This window comes from Rhinolophus hipposideros (genome assembly GCF_964194185.1).
Source record: "Rhinolophus hipposideros genome assembly, chromosome: 2".
NCBI classification, from domain to species: domain Eukaryota; kingdom Metazoa; phylum Chordata; class Mammalia; order Chiroptera; family Rhinolophidae; genus Rhinolophus; species Rhinolophus hipposideros.
This window is the reverse complement of record NC_138048.1, coordinates 50,105,513-50,120,442: the sequence shown is the minus strand read 5'-3', so window position 1 is coordinate 50,120,442 and position 14,930 is coordinate 50,105,513. Positions and strand designations below refer to the sequence as shown.

General features: G+C 41.3%; 1 protein-coding gene across 24 annotated transcripts in view; it reads right to left on the bottom strand.

The window, feature by feature from the left end:
• Positions 1 to 14,930, bottom strand: part of KALRN (kalirin RhoGEF kinase) — a 621,535-nt gene that overhangs the window by 161,552 nt on the left and 445,053 nt on the right. The gene's annotated exons all lie outside the window — the stretch shown is intronic.

Genomic DNA, 14,930 nt, shown 5'->3' with positions numbered 1-14,930 from the left:
TGCTAACTCTGTCAGGGCTCAAACCCATACGCTGTTCCTTGCATTAGTGTCCCGTAGACCAATCCTGCAATGGCTTCCCAATGTCCCAGATGTATAAAGAGGAGTAGAGCCAGGAATAATATAAATAGGGATGCATTAAATATAAGGTCCTAGTGGCAGTGATCATGAGTGTTTATTTTATACCTTTCTTTTTTGTTTTTTTTCTTGTTTCAATTCTTTTAGGGTCCCTATGCCCTACCAACAAGTCTTGCTATCACATTCAGTTGGGGGAAAGAAACTCAGAAAAGTTTACCCATTTATGCAGCAGATCTTTAGCAATAATGGACTTAACATTCATATTTCAAGTGTTTCCAGGGTCCAGGACATGTGGCAATCTGTAATTTTCCCAAGGCATGAGGTTGGTTCATGCAGGCTGCATGGCCAGTTGAGAGAATGGATCACACTGAGTGACAGCGTGAGCTAACGAGGAGCCATGATATGGACCCAATGTGGTCACACCATCTCTACTGGGCCCTCTGAAGTCATGGAATCATTGTTTCTTTAAGAACAATGGCCGCTCAAAGAAAGTCACCTTCTTGTGCAATTGGAAGAGTGACATATTCTGAATAGCAATGGCTCTCAGCCAAGAGAAAAGTTCAAGATAAATTAAAGAGCATGATCTCATATTTGACCACAGCTCAGTTCATGATGTCAAAGGCTCCATCACACTTGCCATATAGAAACGAGAAAAACAGTCTCAAACTCCTTTAGTAAGAACTCCAGCCAGGCCAAAACTGTTCATGCAGGGAGAGAAAATACTTCAGCATCAAGTTCAAATGGTGGTTACCCTGATCTGTGAGGAAGATAGGCGATACTTCGGATTTGGAGGGAGATGAGATTCCGAAGAAAGCCAGGAGCTGTACACACGCATTTGTGCAATGACTCATAGTCAAGGTACTGGTGGCCCCTGAGCTCACCTTTGCTCAGGCAAAGGGTGAATTTCAGATCATATTCATTAATGGGGGATGGCACCAACTGTCCAGATTAGCTAATCTCCCACATCGTAATTCACCGCCATTACCAGTTTAGTTTCAGATGTGCTATGAGGTCTGTGGAATTTATTTGGGTGGCAGAATTTAATAGTTGTATAAATACTGAGTTTGACATTCTGTTCTTTATACAGTGGTTAAAATTCTAAAGGGGGAGAACAGTTTTAAAAATATTTTTATTGTCATCATTATTATCTCATTTATGTCATTATTGGGTTTGTACTTATTATTAATAGATTATGTTTCTTGAGTGTTTAGCATGTGCCATGCAAAGTGCTGAATGTCTGGCATGCATCATTTCACGTAACTGCACCGCAACCTTACGGGGTGGGTAATATCATTACCCCCATTTTGCAGATGGAGGCACTGAGACGTCCTGCCCAGGATCATACAACTGGCAAGCGGAGGAGGTAAGATCTGTACTGAGGGGGGTTTGATTCCAAAGTTCTCCTTACCCACTGTGCTTTGCTGCCTCTTGTCAAGGAGACTCCATCTGCTAAAGGATATTTGTATGTTTGTGGATTCCAAAGGTCTTGGAACGCATCCTTCACATATTTTGAGGATCCATTTTATCCTTGAGTACCTAACTAGAAATGGTTTGGGTCACTTTATTCATTAGGTTTTGCAGAAAAACATTGATCCTCTCTTAAACCTCAACCTGTGACTGTCTCTGTGCACCTGCAAATCTGTCTGGTGATGGTTTCATAAATGTATGTAGGCAAACTGAACACTTGTTCTCTAAAGCCCTGAGAAAATACAGACATGTACACAGGAAGCCATTATTTTATACAGCCCAGTTGGTAGCCTGAAAGAGTAAACACCACTGTGTATGTAGCTTGTAACTTAAAAGAATAGTGGGAAAAGTTTAAGTGGAAGTGTGAAAAAAGGTCATTAAAATTTTTTGAAACACTAATGACTTCTATTATTTTGAAAATAACTCTCAGCTTAGAATTCACATATATCTCCCATGCCCTATACTTTTGGTATTCTGATTTAGTAATCCAGGGTTGAGTCTGGGATTAGTTTTTTGAACTATTTCCTGGATAATTCTGAGGGTCACCTGGTTGGGAAACCACTCTATCGCTGGAAAATCTGAGTTTTGCCGTCTTTCAACTGCATTTTCACATCTGCCAAACACACAATGTCCAAAAGCCCTTGTCTGTGGCATTTTCCACGAGAAGCAAGAATCAGTGAGACCTGCTTCAATAGGACAGTGATTTTTATGAACTAGTGCTCCCAGCAGCATTTGTTTTGTGTGGAGGGAAGAGGAGCATATGTTGAGATTTCCCCCATCTCTCAATATTCAGGTACAGATCCCTTCATAGAAATACTGTACATATTTATGTAATATACTGTAGGTCCCGTTCTCATACCAGATACACATAACAGAAGCTTTCTGGGCTACAGAGAGCTTTCTGCCGTCTCTGGGTGCACAAGAGAGATTATTAGGTATCCAGTGGAATAAAAATAGCCACAAATCTATATTACATTATAGATTTTTGCCCTTTCTTGTTCCATAAAGAGTTGAAGGCAACTATTTTGCAATATATTTTTAAATGCATCTTCAGTTAGCTGTATGTCCTGGGTGTTTCTGTCTGATGGATTAGGAAATCACTGAGGCAGGGATATGCCTGAATTCCTCCTCCCGTGGCGAAGATGTAATAAGCAGCCTGCTCCAAACTCCTGACTCATGCCTTGCTCTGCTGGCACAGAAGTCAGCGAGCAAGTGACACTGCAGCACATGGAACTTGGAATGTTCTTGGTGTTTTCATTCAGGTGTGTTTCATTCAGTTGATCGGGAATGATGGAAATGATAGGACTTAACACCATTTGGGCCAAAATGTTACTTCACGTGTTTTTGTCTGAATCATCCAATTGTTTTCTTTAGTGGACTTAGCCAGAGGGAAGCCGTGTGCATAGTGGATGTCAGAAGGACCTGGGTTCAAATCTCAACCCTGCCACTTTCTGGTTGTGTGACCCTGGGCAAGTTATTTAACCTCTCTGTGTGACATTTTCCTCATCTGCAAAATGAGGATAATGATACTTACCTCGAAGGTCCAGTGAGACTTCGCACATCAAATGCCAGGCTCCCATCAGGAGTTCAATGGCAAAGGCAGTGGTGACTGTCCGCTGTTCATGCTCTGGATGATTTTCCTTGCTAGCGGTCTTGGTGCCTTCCTCAGCCCGCCCAATTACAGCAGGAACTTCTGAGGGAAAGGACTGTATCTCTCCCGTTACATGGGGGGAGGGTGTCCTTGGTGGGGGCTTTATGTGCTGTTTGTGTCCCTCCAACTCAAATTTCAAATTAGAGCCCAGACTAGAAATTTTCCTTGAGGCCACCATCAGAATTAAAAAGTGAGTCACAGAAGAGTAAAAATTTTGAATTGTGCATAAGGAAAAGGCATAAACACCATGAAATGTATTTTCAGTTTAGCTCTTTTTCAAGGATTGATTGTGTGATCTTATCTGTTCTTTCATGTTTTCTACTCTGGCTGAATGGTCTCCCTTTGGCTTCTCGAGGTCTGTGTTTGCTGCTCATGCTTTTCACTGTCCATTCTGTGAGGAGGTTACTGACAAGGACCGGTTGGCCGAGCAGCTTAGTGATGGGCAGGCAGGCCCGGTGGGGGGGAGGGGCAGAGTTATGCTGTGCTCCCTCCCAAGGGACAGGCCAGGGGCTCCCCACCTCCAGCACACCACCCCAGAGAAAAGGAATCAGCCACAGTGAGGAAGAGGAAGAGTCAATCTCCCGGTTTTTCCTCCTTCCATTTCCCCCTCTGCTCAGGGAACCCTCTGAAAAAAACTGTGAAACTAGGCAGTGTGGGAGAAACATCCTTGGAAATATTTGTTTCATGTAATTTTTTTGTTTCACGTTCAGAAAGGTTAGAAACTGCCTCCTTACCAAGAATTCTTATCAGAAAATGTTCCCTCTGCCTTTAATCTGGGGGAGGTGATGGGGGGAGACATGGGGGAGGCTGGGTCTTGACCTAATAATGAAGCTCCTTTTGAAACCCCATTGATGGGTCACCCATTTCCTTAATAGATGCTTTCTGTGTACTCCTGACCTGGGTTCCAGTGTCCTCACGCTGAGTCGGTCTGGAAACCCCTCCCTCTGGAATCACAGGACCATCAAACCAAACTTGTAACATGTCTGCTTTCTCTGTCTCCCACTGGGTATCTCTTCACGAAATCCCTTCATGAACTGGAAAGCATATTTCAAGCTTTTCCTCGCCTTTTCCATACTTTTCTGAAGAACTGAGTTTGGGGGGAAACACTGATGAACTTATCATCCCCCTCATCATCACCACTGCCCCACCTCCTAAACTTCCCTTCTCATTTCTTTCACTGGGCAAAGCTCTGGACCTTCACAAACAAAGCTGCCAGTTCCTCAGCTCACAACCTTTGTCTATCCTGCAACTCAGCCCCACTTCACTCTCTGGCCACTTTGTCTCATCTTTAGGCCCTGTGGTGTGTGTCCTTACTGGGCTCCCTGGTCCTTGGTTCATACAGAGGGTGGACCTCAGCAACCATCTAATAATCGTGTCCCTTCCTAGCCTTTAAAAATAACATGAGGGGTTTTTTATTCATAAAAGTAATTTTCTTATTATAGACAATTTAGAAAAAGTCACCATCCAAAAATAACCACTATTTATATTTTGGTGTATTTCCTTCATATACACACACGTTCACATATGTACATACACATATACATATATATGCATACGTAAGCACAGACACATACACACACATATATGCACATACACGTTTCTTTTGTATGTTTAACAGAAAAATTAGTCTTCATATTTAGAGGGAAAAGGAAGACCCCAAGCAGGTGGGAAAGAAAAGTAACTGCAGATCGCAGCTCAGGTTGACCCTTCCCCTGTGCCAGCCACAGTCATGGGCTTTTGGAGCACATGGTTTTTTGGTTTGTAATGTCATGGACAGATGGCCAGGAAAAATATCCAAGATATCCCTGCCTCCTAGACCACATAGAAGAATACCTCTTAGAGAGTATATGGGAAACACATTTAGAGACACCAATTCATAAATATACAGAAAATATGTTATACACACAACATGTCATTCAAACAAGTATTTTCTGAGCACTTCCTGTGAAAGCCTAACTCTATCTGCGTGCACTGCTGATAACACAAGGTATCACACGTGAGCCTGTCTTCAAGGATCTTGGGATTCAGTTGCGGAGACAAAACTAACCCCTGGGAAACAACAGAAACCCGGAAGAAGCTGCGGTGCCACAAAGTGCTGAGGGAAGGGACTCCAGAAATCATTCTAATAACGAAGACGGGTTCCGACAACACTCTTCCTGAGGTCAGAAAAGTTACCAGGACAGAGAAATAATTGTGGAGACACAGTGATGCAATACAGGTTGGTAGACAAAGGAGCTTAGAATTTGAAAGGTTATATTTTAGTGAAGAGCATCACACATACCTACCAGAAAACATGTTTGAGGAGAGGTCTGCAGACAGCTAGGGACCCAGAGATGGGGCAGGACCAGGGGAAGGGGCCTGTGTATCAGGAGCTCTAGGTCCTAGGGAATGTTACTGTGGTTTGGAAAGCATGTTTCCCTACTTGAAGCTCCCAGGGATAGACTGTACATACTATAGAAAAATCGAAAGCCAGCCTGAGGAATGTGCAATCACGGCGATCATCTATTGGAACGTTATTTCAGGAAGAGGATGGAGAATGAAGGAAAACTAAGATGGTTTCGAGGTCAAGCCATGGACGGGTGTCTTAGAAAAGGAGCAGATCTGGGAAAGGATACCTAATGCGTTTAGTTTCAGTTGAGTAGGGTGCAGTCGTCATTCAAGTATAGTTATGCCATAGACAGTTGGAAATACGGTACCGGATCGCAGGGTGACAGGTAAGGGCTAGAAACAGATCTTCCAACTCACTCTGAAGGGTGTAACATTATGCTAGCAATGTGGCAAATACAAAGTAAAACATATAACATGCTTCATGGATGTTAAAAATTAATACAGTTGACCTTTGAACATGGGTTTGAACGATGCAGGTCCACTTACATGCAGATGTTTAAAAATACAGTACTGTAAATATATTTTCTCTTCTTTATGATTTTCTTCATAACATTTTTTCTCTAGCTTACTTTATTATAAGAATACAGTATATAATACATATAACATACAAAATGTGTGTTAATTGATTGCTTATGTTCTCAGTAAGGCTTCTGGTCAACAGTAGGCTACTAGTAGTTGGGGTAGTCAAAAGTTATATGTGGATTTTCGACTGTACGGAGGTCAGCGCCCCTAATCCCCCAGCTGTTCAAGGGTCAACTATATTTGATTTGGAAAGTGGAGGGCACTATTGGTGGCTCAGAGGTGGCGGTGAGAGATTAATGTGGAGAAATAGAGTGCATTTGCATGAAGGAGGCATGAGTCAGACTGGCAGTGAAGGGTGGGCCTGATGTGACTGGGAGAAGTCAGTGGGCATCACAGGAGGTGGCAGCAGCAGGAGCAAAGCACGACACGGGTGGGAGCATTGGTGGCCATTATTGACTATGTGCCAGATGTTGACATAGACAGAAAAGATATAAGCATCGTTAAGACCAAGATATGACTGTCATGGAACTGATAAGTAACTTGGGAGAAAGACATACAGGCAACCTGTGATTTGATCAGTGCTAGTTGGTTGAAACATATAAATTGCCAATTAGCAGTACCTTGGTTTTCGAACGTCTCCGTTGATGAACATTTCGGTGTATGAACACCGTAAATTTTATGGATCTATGGTATTATTAGATAGTAAAATTCATGCTAAATTTGCAGTTTTAGGGGTTGATTTTAAAGGTCTGGAACGGATTAATCCATTTTGTATTATTTTCTATGTGGAAACCGTGCCTCGGTTTTCGAACGTTTCAGAACTCGAATGGTCTTCCTGAACAGATTACGTTCGAAAACCGAGGTACCACTGTATTTGACCATTATACAAAAATGGCAATTTCATATGATTCAATCTAATGTAGGTGCATTCGAGTGTATCTAATAAATAAACAGATAAGGGTCTCTAAAGGGTCACATGTAGGAGGGAAAGTCACATACCTGTTTTTGGAGATGGGCCTGTACTTTATCCTAAGTAAATGTGCTCGTGACGGCTTTTAACAGACAAGTGAGGTGTTGAAAGATGTTTTAAGAAGATGAATCTGAATCTGGCGTCGGCAGAAAAGATAAAATGCAGGGGCAAAATCCCAGAAAGCATGGGGGCCATTCAGGAGGCTACTGAAAGGATTTAAGCAAAGGGCCTGACTGGGGTGGTGCGACAGAAATTTTGAGAGAGTAGTTCTCAGAACTTGGCAACAGACTGGCTATCAGGGAATATGCCAGAAATAAATCCACAGATAAAACCTGGGTATCTGGGAACATCGTGTTGTTCTGTCCGAAATAGGGAAGTCAAACCAAGTTACTAGTTTGAGAGAAGAAGGAAATCATTTTCTGATGCTGAGACTGAGGAAAAGCCAGACATCAAATTGGAAACATACAGGGGACCAATTATGATTACTGCACCCAGCAGTACTAGTGCTCACTATGCCCCCAGTTAGTCTTGCATTTGCGTGTTGGTTTTCTGGTTCTTCAGTAGAACTGAGTGTTTGTGAGGGTGGCGACTGGCCTGTTTTGTTTCACGGCTATGTCTCCATTCTAAAACAGCACCTGGTAAATAGCTGCTCAAAAAACGTGCTGAGTGGATGAATGAAGGAATATGAAACTGCCACTGGGAGTAAAGTCACTTCAGAAATATAACCTTGGAATTTTTTTGTCACGGACCTCAGAACCGAAGCAACAGAAACTATTGTTGACGGTGGGGGAGGATCTAGAGAAAGAAGAATCAGGGGTAGAAGTTCAAGTGCAGATCTCACTGGGAGCATTAAGTAACAAACATATGTCAGAGGGCAGAGGGAAAGGAGATGTTTGACAATAGGAAAAAAAGAAAAGGTGTGGAATTAATATACTGGGGGTGGGTATAAAGGATGAGATTCTGAATACTGTGGATAGGTTAACCATAGACTCTTTCTGAGTTTAGAACAAGAATATGAGAGAATAAAAGGATAGTGATGCATGCAGGTAAAGATAAAGGTAATTCTGTAACCATCATACTGAAAAATTTTAAAAAAGGAAAAGAACCCTCAGTGTTTCTTGGGAGAACTGACTCTGGGTGGTGAACACACAGTGGGATTTATAGATGATGTAATACCTGAAATCTATGTAATTTCACTAACAATTGCCACCCCGATAAATAAATAAAAAAAAAAATCTAAACTCCTTTGAACAGACAGAGTCCAGGGCCTTGCCACAGTATGACCCAAGCAATCATTCCAGTTTTATTTCCCACAGCTCACCTCGCAAACCCTGAACTTCGACCAGGCATATCTACTTTGTGTGCCCCAAACTGCCTTATATTTTCCTTTCTCCCTGACCCTTACTCCCAACACCAATGCTGCCTGGATAAATTCTACCCACTTTGAAAAGTCTAATGCTGGAACTTCTCTGACCTTACCAAGCTATAAGGTTGCTTTTCTTAATTATATTTCAGTCTCAATTTCCAGATCTCTCTCTCACCCATAACGCCTTGTGTTCATTTGTTCTTCATTTACTCATTTAACAACTATTTACCAAGTACCTCCTGTGAACCCGTACTTAGTTAGATTTGGTGATGCAGTAGGGGCGTAAAACAGATTATCTCTCTGGCTCTCTAGTGGAGGAGGCAGGCACATGACCACACAAATGCTTACACTAATGTTGCTAGGTCCCAAGAAATAACAGAGTGTAGTGAGATGTGACCTGAGGAGGAGACCTAGTCAGAGGGTCAGGACAGGCTGAGATCAGAAAGGAGAGCGGGTGAGAGGGGTGGACTGAGGCGTGGGAGGATAAGTAAGTTTCCAGGCAGAGGGAACAAAGGCCCTGAGCCGGGAAGAAACCTGGCACATTCAAGGAAGGCCAGGGAGGTTGCCAGGCAGGAAACAAGGGGAAGAGTGGCTCCAGTGAGGCTGGAGATGTGGGGCAAGGTCCAGACCATGCAGCCCTCATTGGTCACACTGAGGATTTGGGTATTCCTCTTAAGAGCAAAGGGATGCTTGCAAAGGGCTTGAAGCCACAGAGCGATGGGCAGAGCCTGCACTTGAAGACGATCACACTGGCTGCAGAGTGGAGAAGAGATTAGAGGGAGTTAAGAGTGACTGTCCGGGGACTGGTCAGTGGCTGCTTTCACAGGCCACGTGGGATTGGACAGTGGCTCGCAGTCGAATGGATTATACAGATAAATGCCCAAAGAGTGTAGCATCGGTCTTTTGGAGGCAGTCACTAGCGCTGAGAAACACTGATGTTCACCTTGACCCATCATTCTGTAAACCACAGTCAACATGAGCTCAGCTCTCCACAACCCTTGGGAAATGTGCCTGTCAAGATAATGAAGTTTTCTTGATAACTAAAGGTAAACACCAACATATTTCTCCCCATTTTAACCATTTTTATGAACACCTTTACATCTCTGACTTCTTAAGCAGAGTACGTTGAATATAATTTCCCCTTCTGTTGACGATTACAAATACTAACCTGAGTAATAATTGTGTGTAGTGCAAAATCCATATAGCACTCTTTGTACCTTCACTAAATAGAACTAAACTGTTGGAATTTTAATTTCCTTGTCAGCTTTTGTTTCAGAGCTTTTCTGTTTCCTTTCCTGTTGTCAGTACCTCATAGCCTTATGCAGCTATTTGTGTATCTCTATAGAAAAAACTTTCTCCTCTTTTAATTTTCTTATGTGCTAAGTAACTAGATGGCTGAGATGGTAATAATTATGTATAAAATTAAGATTCAAGAAACTTTCTTGAGAGCATATATGCTTAGTTTTGCCATGTAAAGACTACCTTCTGAGGTCTTGGTTTTGTTTGTCAGACAGCTGAGTTTCAAACCCAATGTACGTATCATCTTTTTTTTCTAACACATTTCATTGCTTTAGCTGTATCACCTGTCACATAATGTATAGAGTAAAATATAACAGATAAATTTTGAAAAGTCAACTAGTTCTTATTCTTTCATTAAAACTGAGGTACTCTTAGGGGTTGGCAGAAACCTGAATTATATATAAAGTCTTCATGTTGGTACACTATTCTGTGGAGAAATAAATGGTGAATTGTATTTTAAAGTACTAAAAGTAAGAAATGTCACATCATGTCACATCCTATGAGCCTCCAACTTACAAATGTACTGCCTTTAAAATGTCAAATTGCATGTTTATCAATACAGAATAAAGAGAGCAAAAAGACTAGCCACAGAGCGAGAGCATATATTTACAACATGTATAACCAACAAAGGCCTGATATCTAAAATATAAGAACTCTGAAAAATGCATAAGAAAAAAACCAGACAACTCATTAGGTTTAGGGGCAAAAGGCTTAAACAGGAACATCATAAGAGAAAAATCCAAAGGCCCAATAAGGATATGAAAGGTGTCCCACCTCATTAGTAATTAGGGAAATGCAAATTAACACCATAAGCAGATATTACTGCCTACCCACCAGACCTGCAAACATTTTGACATCTGACAATATCCAGTAGAGGTGAGGATACAGAGCAACAGAAAATCTCATGTATATATTGGTCGGAGTGTCAATTTGGTACCAGCATTTAAAAACATCGTTTACATTATCTAGTAAAGTTGAAGATATATGTAAACATATACTAACACTTCATGATTTTTTTCACCTAGCAATTTCACTCCTCGCTTTGCATCTAAGAGAAACTCCACTCCACACACACAAGGATATACATACGAGAAAATTCACAGCAGCATAGCTCACATAGCCTTAAACATCCCAGGTACAGAATGGATAAATTGTGGTATATTCACACATTGGACTACTATACAGCAATGAAAATGAACGAACAACTCTACAAATCAGCAGGGATGATTTCCATAAAAATAGGTGCTGAGTGACAAAAACAAGAGACACATACGCACACACAAACACACAGTATGACTCTAGCCATATAAACTTTAAAAACAGCCACACTGAAACTATATTGTTTTAGGAACACATACGAAGGAGGTAAAATTATAAAGTAAAGTAAGGATGGTATTATTATGAATGTCAGAATAGTTGCCTCTAGGGGAAAAGGCGGGGTTGTGACCAGGGAGGGGCAGACGGGGGGGGGGGGGGGGTGGGGGTGGGGGGGAGGGGAGGGAACTTCTGGAAAGCTGGTGATGTCTTGTTCTCCTGACCTGCATTTTTATTATGTGTATGTTCACTTATAATTACCCACTCAATTGCTTAGTAGTTTTTATGCATTTTTCAGCATACATATTTTACATTAAATATTTGTTTAAAGTTTAATGTAAACCAGATGTTATAATCAGAAATGTATTTTATCCGTAGAAATGAGTATAAATAACAGTTAATCAGACAAGCCCATACCTCCCGTTAGGTAATAGTATAGATTAAATACTGTGCGTTTCAATAAAAATAATAGAAAATAATATAGTTGCAATATTATCAGTTAAAGAAAGCATACAAGAGCAATAATAAAGATTATTTTCAAAGTACCTGATATCAGATTGGAAAAAAATAAAAAAATATTAATGATATACTGGATTGCAAGACTGGGGGAAAACTGGCAGTCGTCCACAGCTGGATGGAGTACAGATTGGTCCAACATCTATAGAGCGTGATCTGACAATGTCTATCCAAATTTAATATATATTCCCTTTCATGCAGCAATTCTACTTCTAGGAAGTTATCCTATTCACATACTCACAACTCACAAGTGGGAGAAATGACATGTCTACAATCAATAGAGGACTAGTTAAATAAATTATGGTACTGTAAATAAAGGAATACTGTATAGCCATCAGAAAAATGAAGCAGCTCTACATATCCTGCTATGAAATTACCCAGATTTGTTACATGGAAACAAGTGTAAAACAGTACTCATTGCATGCTACGACGTGTTTAAATATTTTGTAAAAGAATAAACAAGTGTAAGTGAGCTTTTGTATTTTTCAATAATGTTTCTTGAAGAATACCTACATTTTGAACCACGTTGTGTGTATTACTGCTTCAAAAGTTCATTAAAAAAATCTTGAAATAATGTTTGAGGAAAAACAGGTTTAATTAGATGATTCTCAGGAAGTAAAAGAAAGTTTTGGTAAAGATTCTAAGGGACATTTTGAATAGTTCCCATCAGAGATAATAGCCCATTAAAAAAAGGTCTAATTCTACATCAACACAAAATACTTCTTTTGATACAGATATATCAGTAGCACAGCTCTTTTACATACTGTTCATGATTAGAATAATCATTTTGGGATCAAAACTGACACAAAGGAAGAGAAATAGAAAGGAAAATGAATTTTCAAAACCAAGTTCAAATTTCACCGCTGGTGTAATAGTCTTCCCTGGTTCCCAGACTAAGTTTGTTGTTCAAAGTAGGTATTCTTCTCTTAGAACACGGAGCATATTGGGTGGCAAGTATGTATCTCATCTGACACGTTCATCTTTGTAATTTCTCTGATGCCGAGCACAGCAACTGGCGTAAAGGAAGTGCCAAGTACAACTGTCTGCTTTTGAACATACATGTAACGTGTAGAGCCACCCTATTTGGTGTCACAGAGGAGACACTTGGAGTAATAACTCAGAGAACTACAGGACAAGGACAGAGATTGTTCTTATGTATCCTGAATCTCCATGGTACCTGATCACCAGTCGACAGTCAATAAAAGTCTATTGAATAAAAGAATGAATTCATTCTACCAATATATTTCAAATACCTTTTTATTCTGACTCTGACCGATTTCATTCTTCTACATTAACAGATTTTCCTGCTTGGTCATGTGTAATGGTAGTGCCTGCTTGTCTGCCCTGTGAATAACACAACCCATCTAGTGGTTTGGACTTCATATGCCCCTGTTAGAAGGAGTATATCAAAGTTAAACGTTAGAAAAAATGCTCTAAAAATCTCTTTTCTCTGTTGGGATTTTTCAAGAAAAATTTCATGAAGGCAATAAAGGGTCTTAATAGCCTATGTGTAAAGAGGCATAAAAATTGTGACCATTCTTGTTTTGGGAACTTGTGGTGTGAAGTGGCATTCTGGGAAGGTGAGTTACTTAGATTTCAGATTCCACAATTCAAAGCATCTTCCTTTAACAAAATTATATGCCACTCCTTATCCTCTTCCATCCTCTTTTTAAAAAGTCAAAACAATTTTCCTTTTTCAAAAAGCATTATTTTTTCTCTGACATTCCTACCTGTTTTCTGAGATAGGAGAAATTTAAAACTATTTGGGGGTTATGTGAATACTTCCTGATCTTTCTCTTTGTCTAGAATATCTACCTGCCACGAATGTAAACTTCCCTAATGAGGAATCGGCTGACAGGAATTACAGCCACAAGACGACAGTGGGGGGAAATCCGGCATTCTGGTTTGAAATGGTTATGAGTCAGGGAATGAAACAGGTGAGGATGACCTTCAAGAACTCCCAAATTATCTTAAAAAACAAAATAATTGCTGAGTTCTTTTTTAAATAAAAGCTGCTATGGTGTCAGTCATAGAGACACACATGGAGGTAAAAGTAAACATAAAAATAGAAGTAAGTTTCAGTGCATTCCAAATGCCATAAAATTGAGCATATTTGGGCGACCATCAGCACCACAGAGAAAGGTCTCAGCAGGCCACCGAGCTGCTTTGTCTGTTGTCCTCACTCGCATCTCCTCTGCATCTAGAAGAGTGCCTGTCTTACCACAGGAGCGCAATCAGTGGTCAATGGATTAATAAATGAGATAAAAAGATAGCACGCATTAAAATCCCGAGGAAATGATAACGAAGTTTAAATATCCTCTCGTGCTCACGAGGTCAGCCTGTGTGTAAGTGGGCAACTGCAAAGAGTAAAGGAAACTGTCTAAACCCCATTCCTGCAGGTGACAGGATAGCAGCTAGCAGCAAACAGGAGATGGGCACAGTAAAATGGAAAGCCTGTTTTTTGTCTTCAGGACATCATCAAGTCCAGAGAGGAGGCTAAGCCCTTGCAGTGGGCACAGGGCAGACAGCAATGCATGCGGCAGCATTCCCCAAGCATTCCACAGCCAGCATCAGCAGGGGCCACACAGACCGCAGGACCAGCTCTCATGGACTTCTAGTAGAGGTATGTATCTCTCAGCCATTAGCAATGTCAAACAGAATCAACTAGAGCATTCAAAAAAGAGAGCAGACGAGCATTCCAAACTTGGAAGCCTCAACATGAATCCCTGTCCTATGAGGAAGCTGAAAACTGACCGCTAGCTCTGAAACCCAGAAGCGACTGCTCCATCCCCACCAGGACCAGAGCCGCATGGCACATGGAGGAAGGATGCTGAGACTGATCAGTGCTGCTTGGAGCTAGGGAGTGGACACCTGTAATGGGTCTGGTCTGCACAGTTCTTTGTCTTCTTCTAACAGTTTTCTCACAAGAGAGAGAGCTATCTGGGCAGAGGCAGGCAGGCTGCTCCCCTGGGTGGCCCGGGAGAGGCCCTGAGCCAAAGTCACGTCCTAACTGTTATTTCCAGCAGGAGGCCACCACATTCAAACTTGTTTCTTTTGACAAGTCCCTGCTTTCTGATAATAGAATCACATTATCTCAGCCCAATGCCGCACATCCTTCGATCCACCCATCTCCATTATCCATCTACCCCGTAACACGGGTACTAGCAGGCAGGTGGGGAAGTGACCCTAAGCTGCCAGGCAGGTAAAACCCAAGGGAACATTTTCAATCAAAGCTCAAGATCACGAGAGAGGAATATTTATCTGCTTGTCTATCCAACACGCTTTCCCCAAGACCCCTATGTAATGGCCACAAATAACACGTCATATTTTCCAGCACAGCAAGGATAGGTATAAAGGTGGTT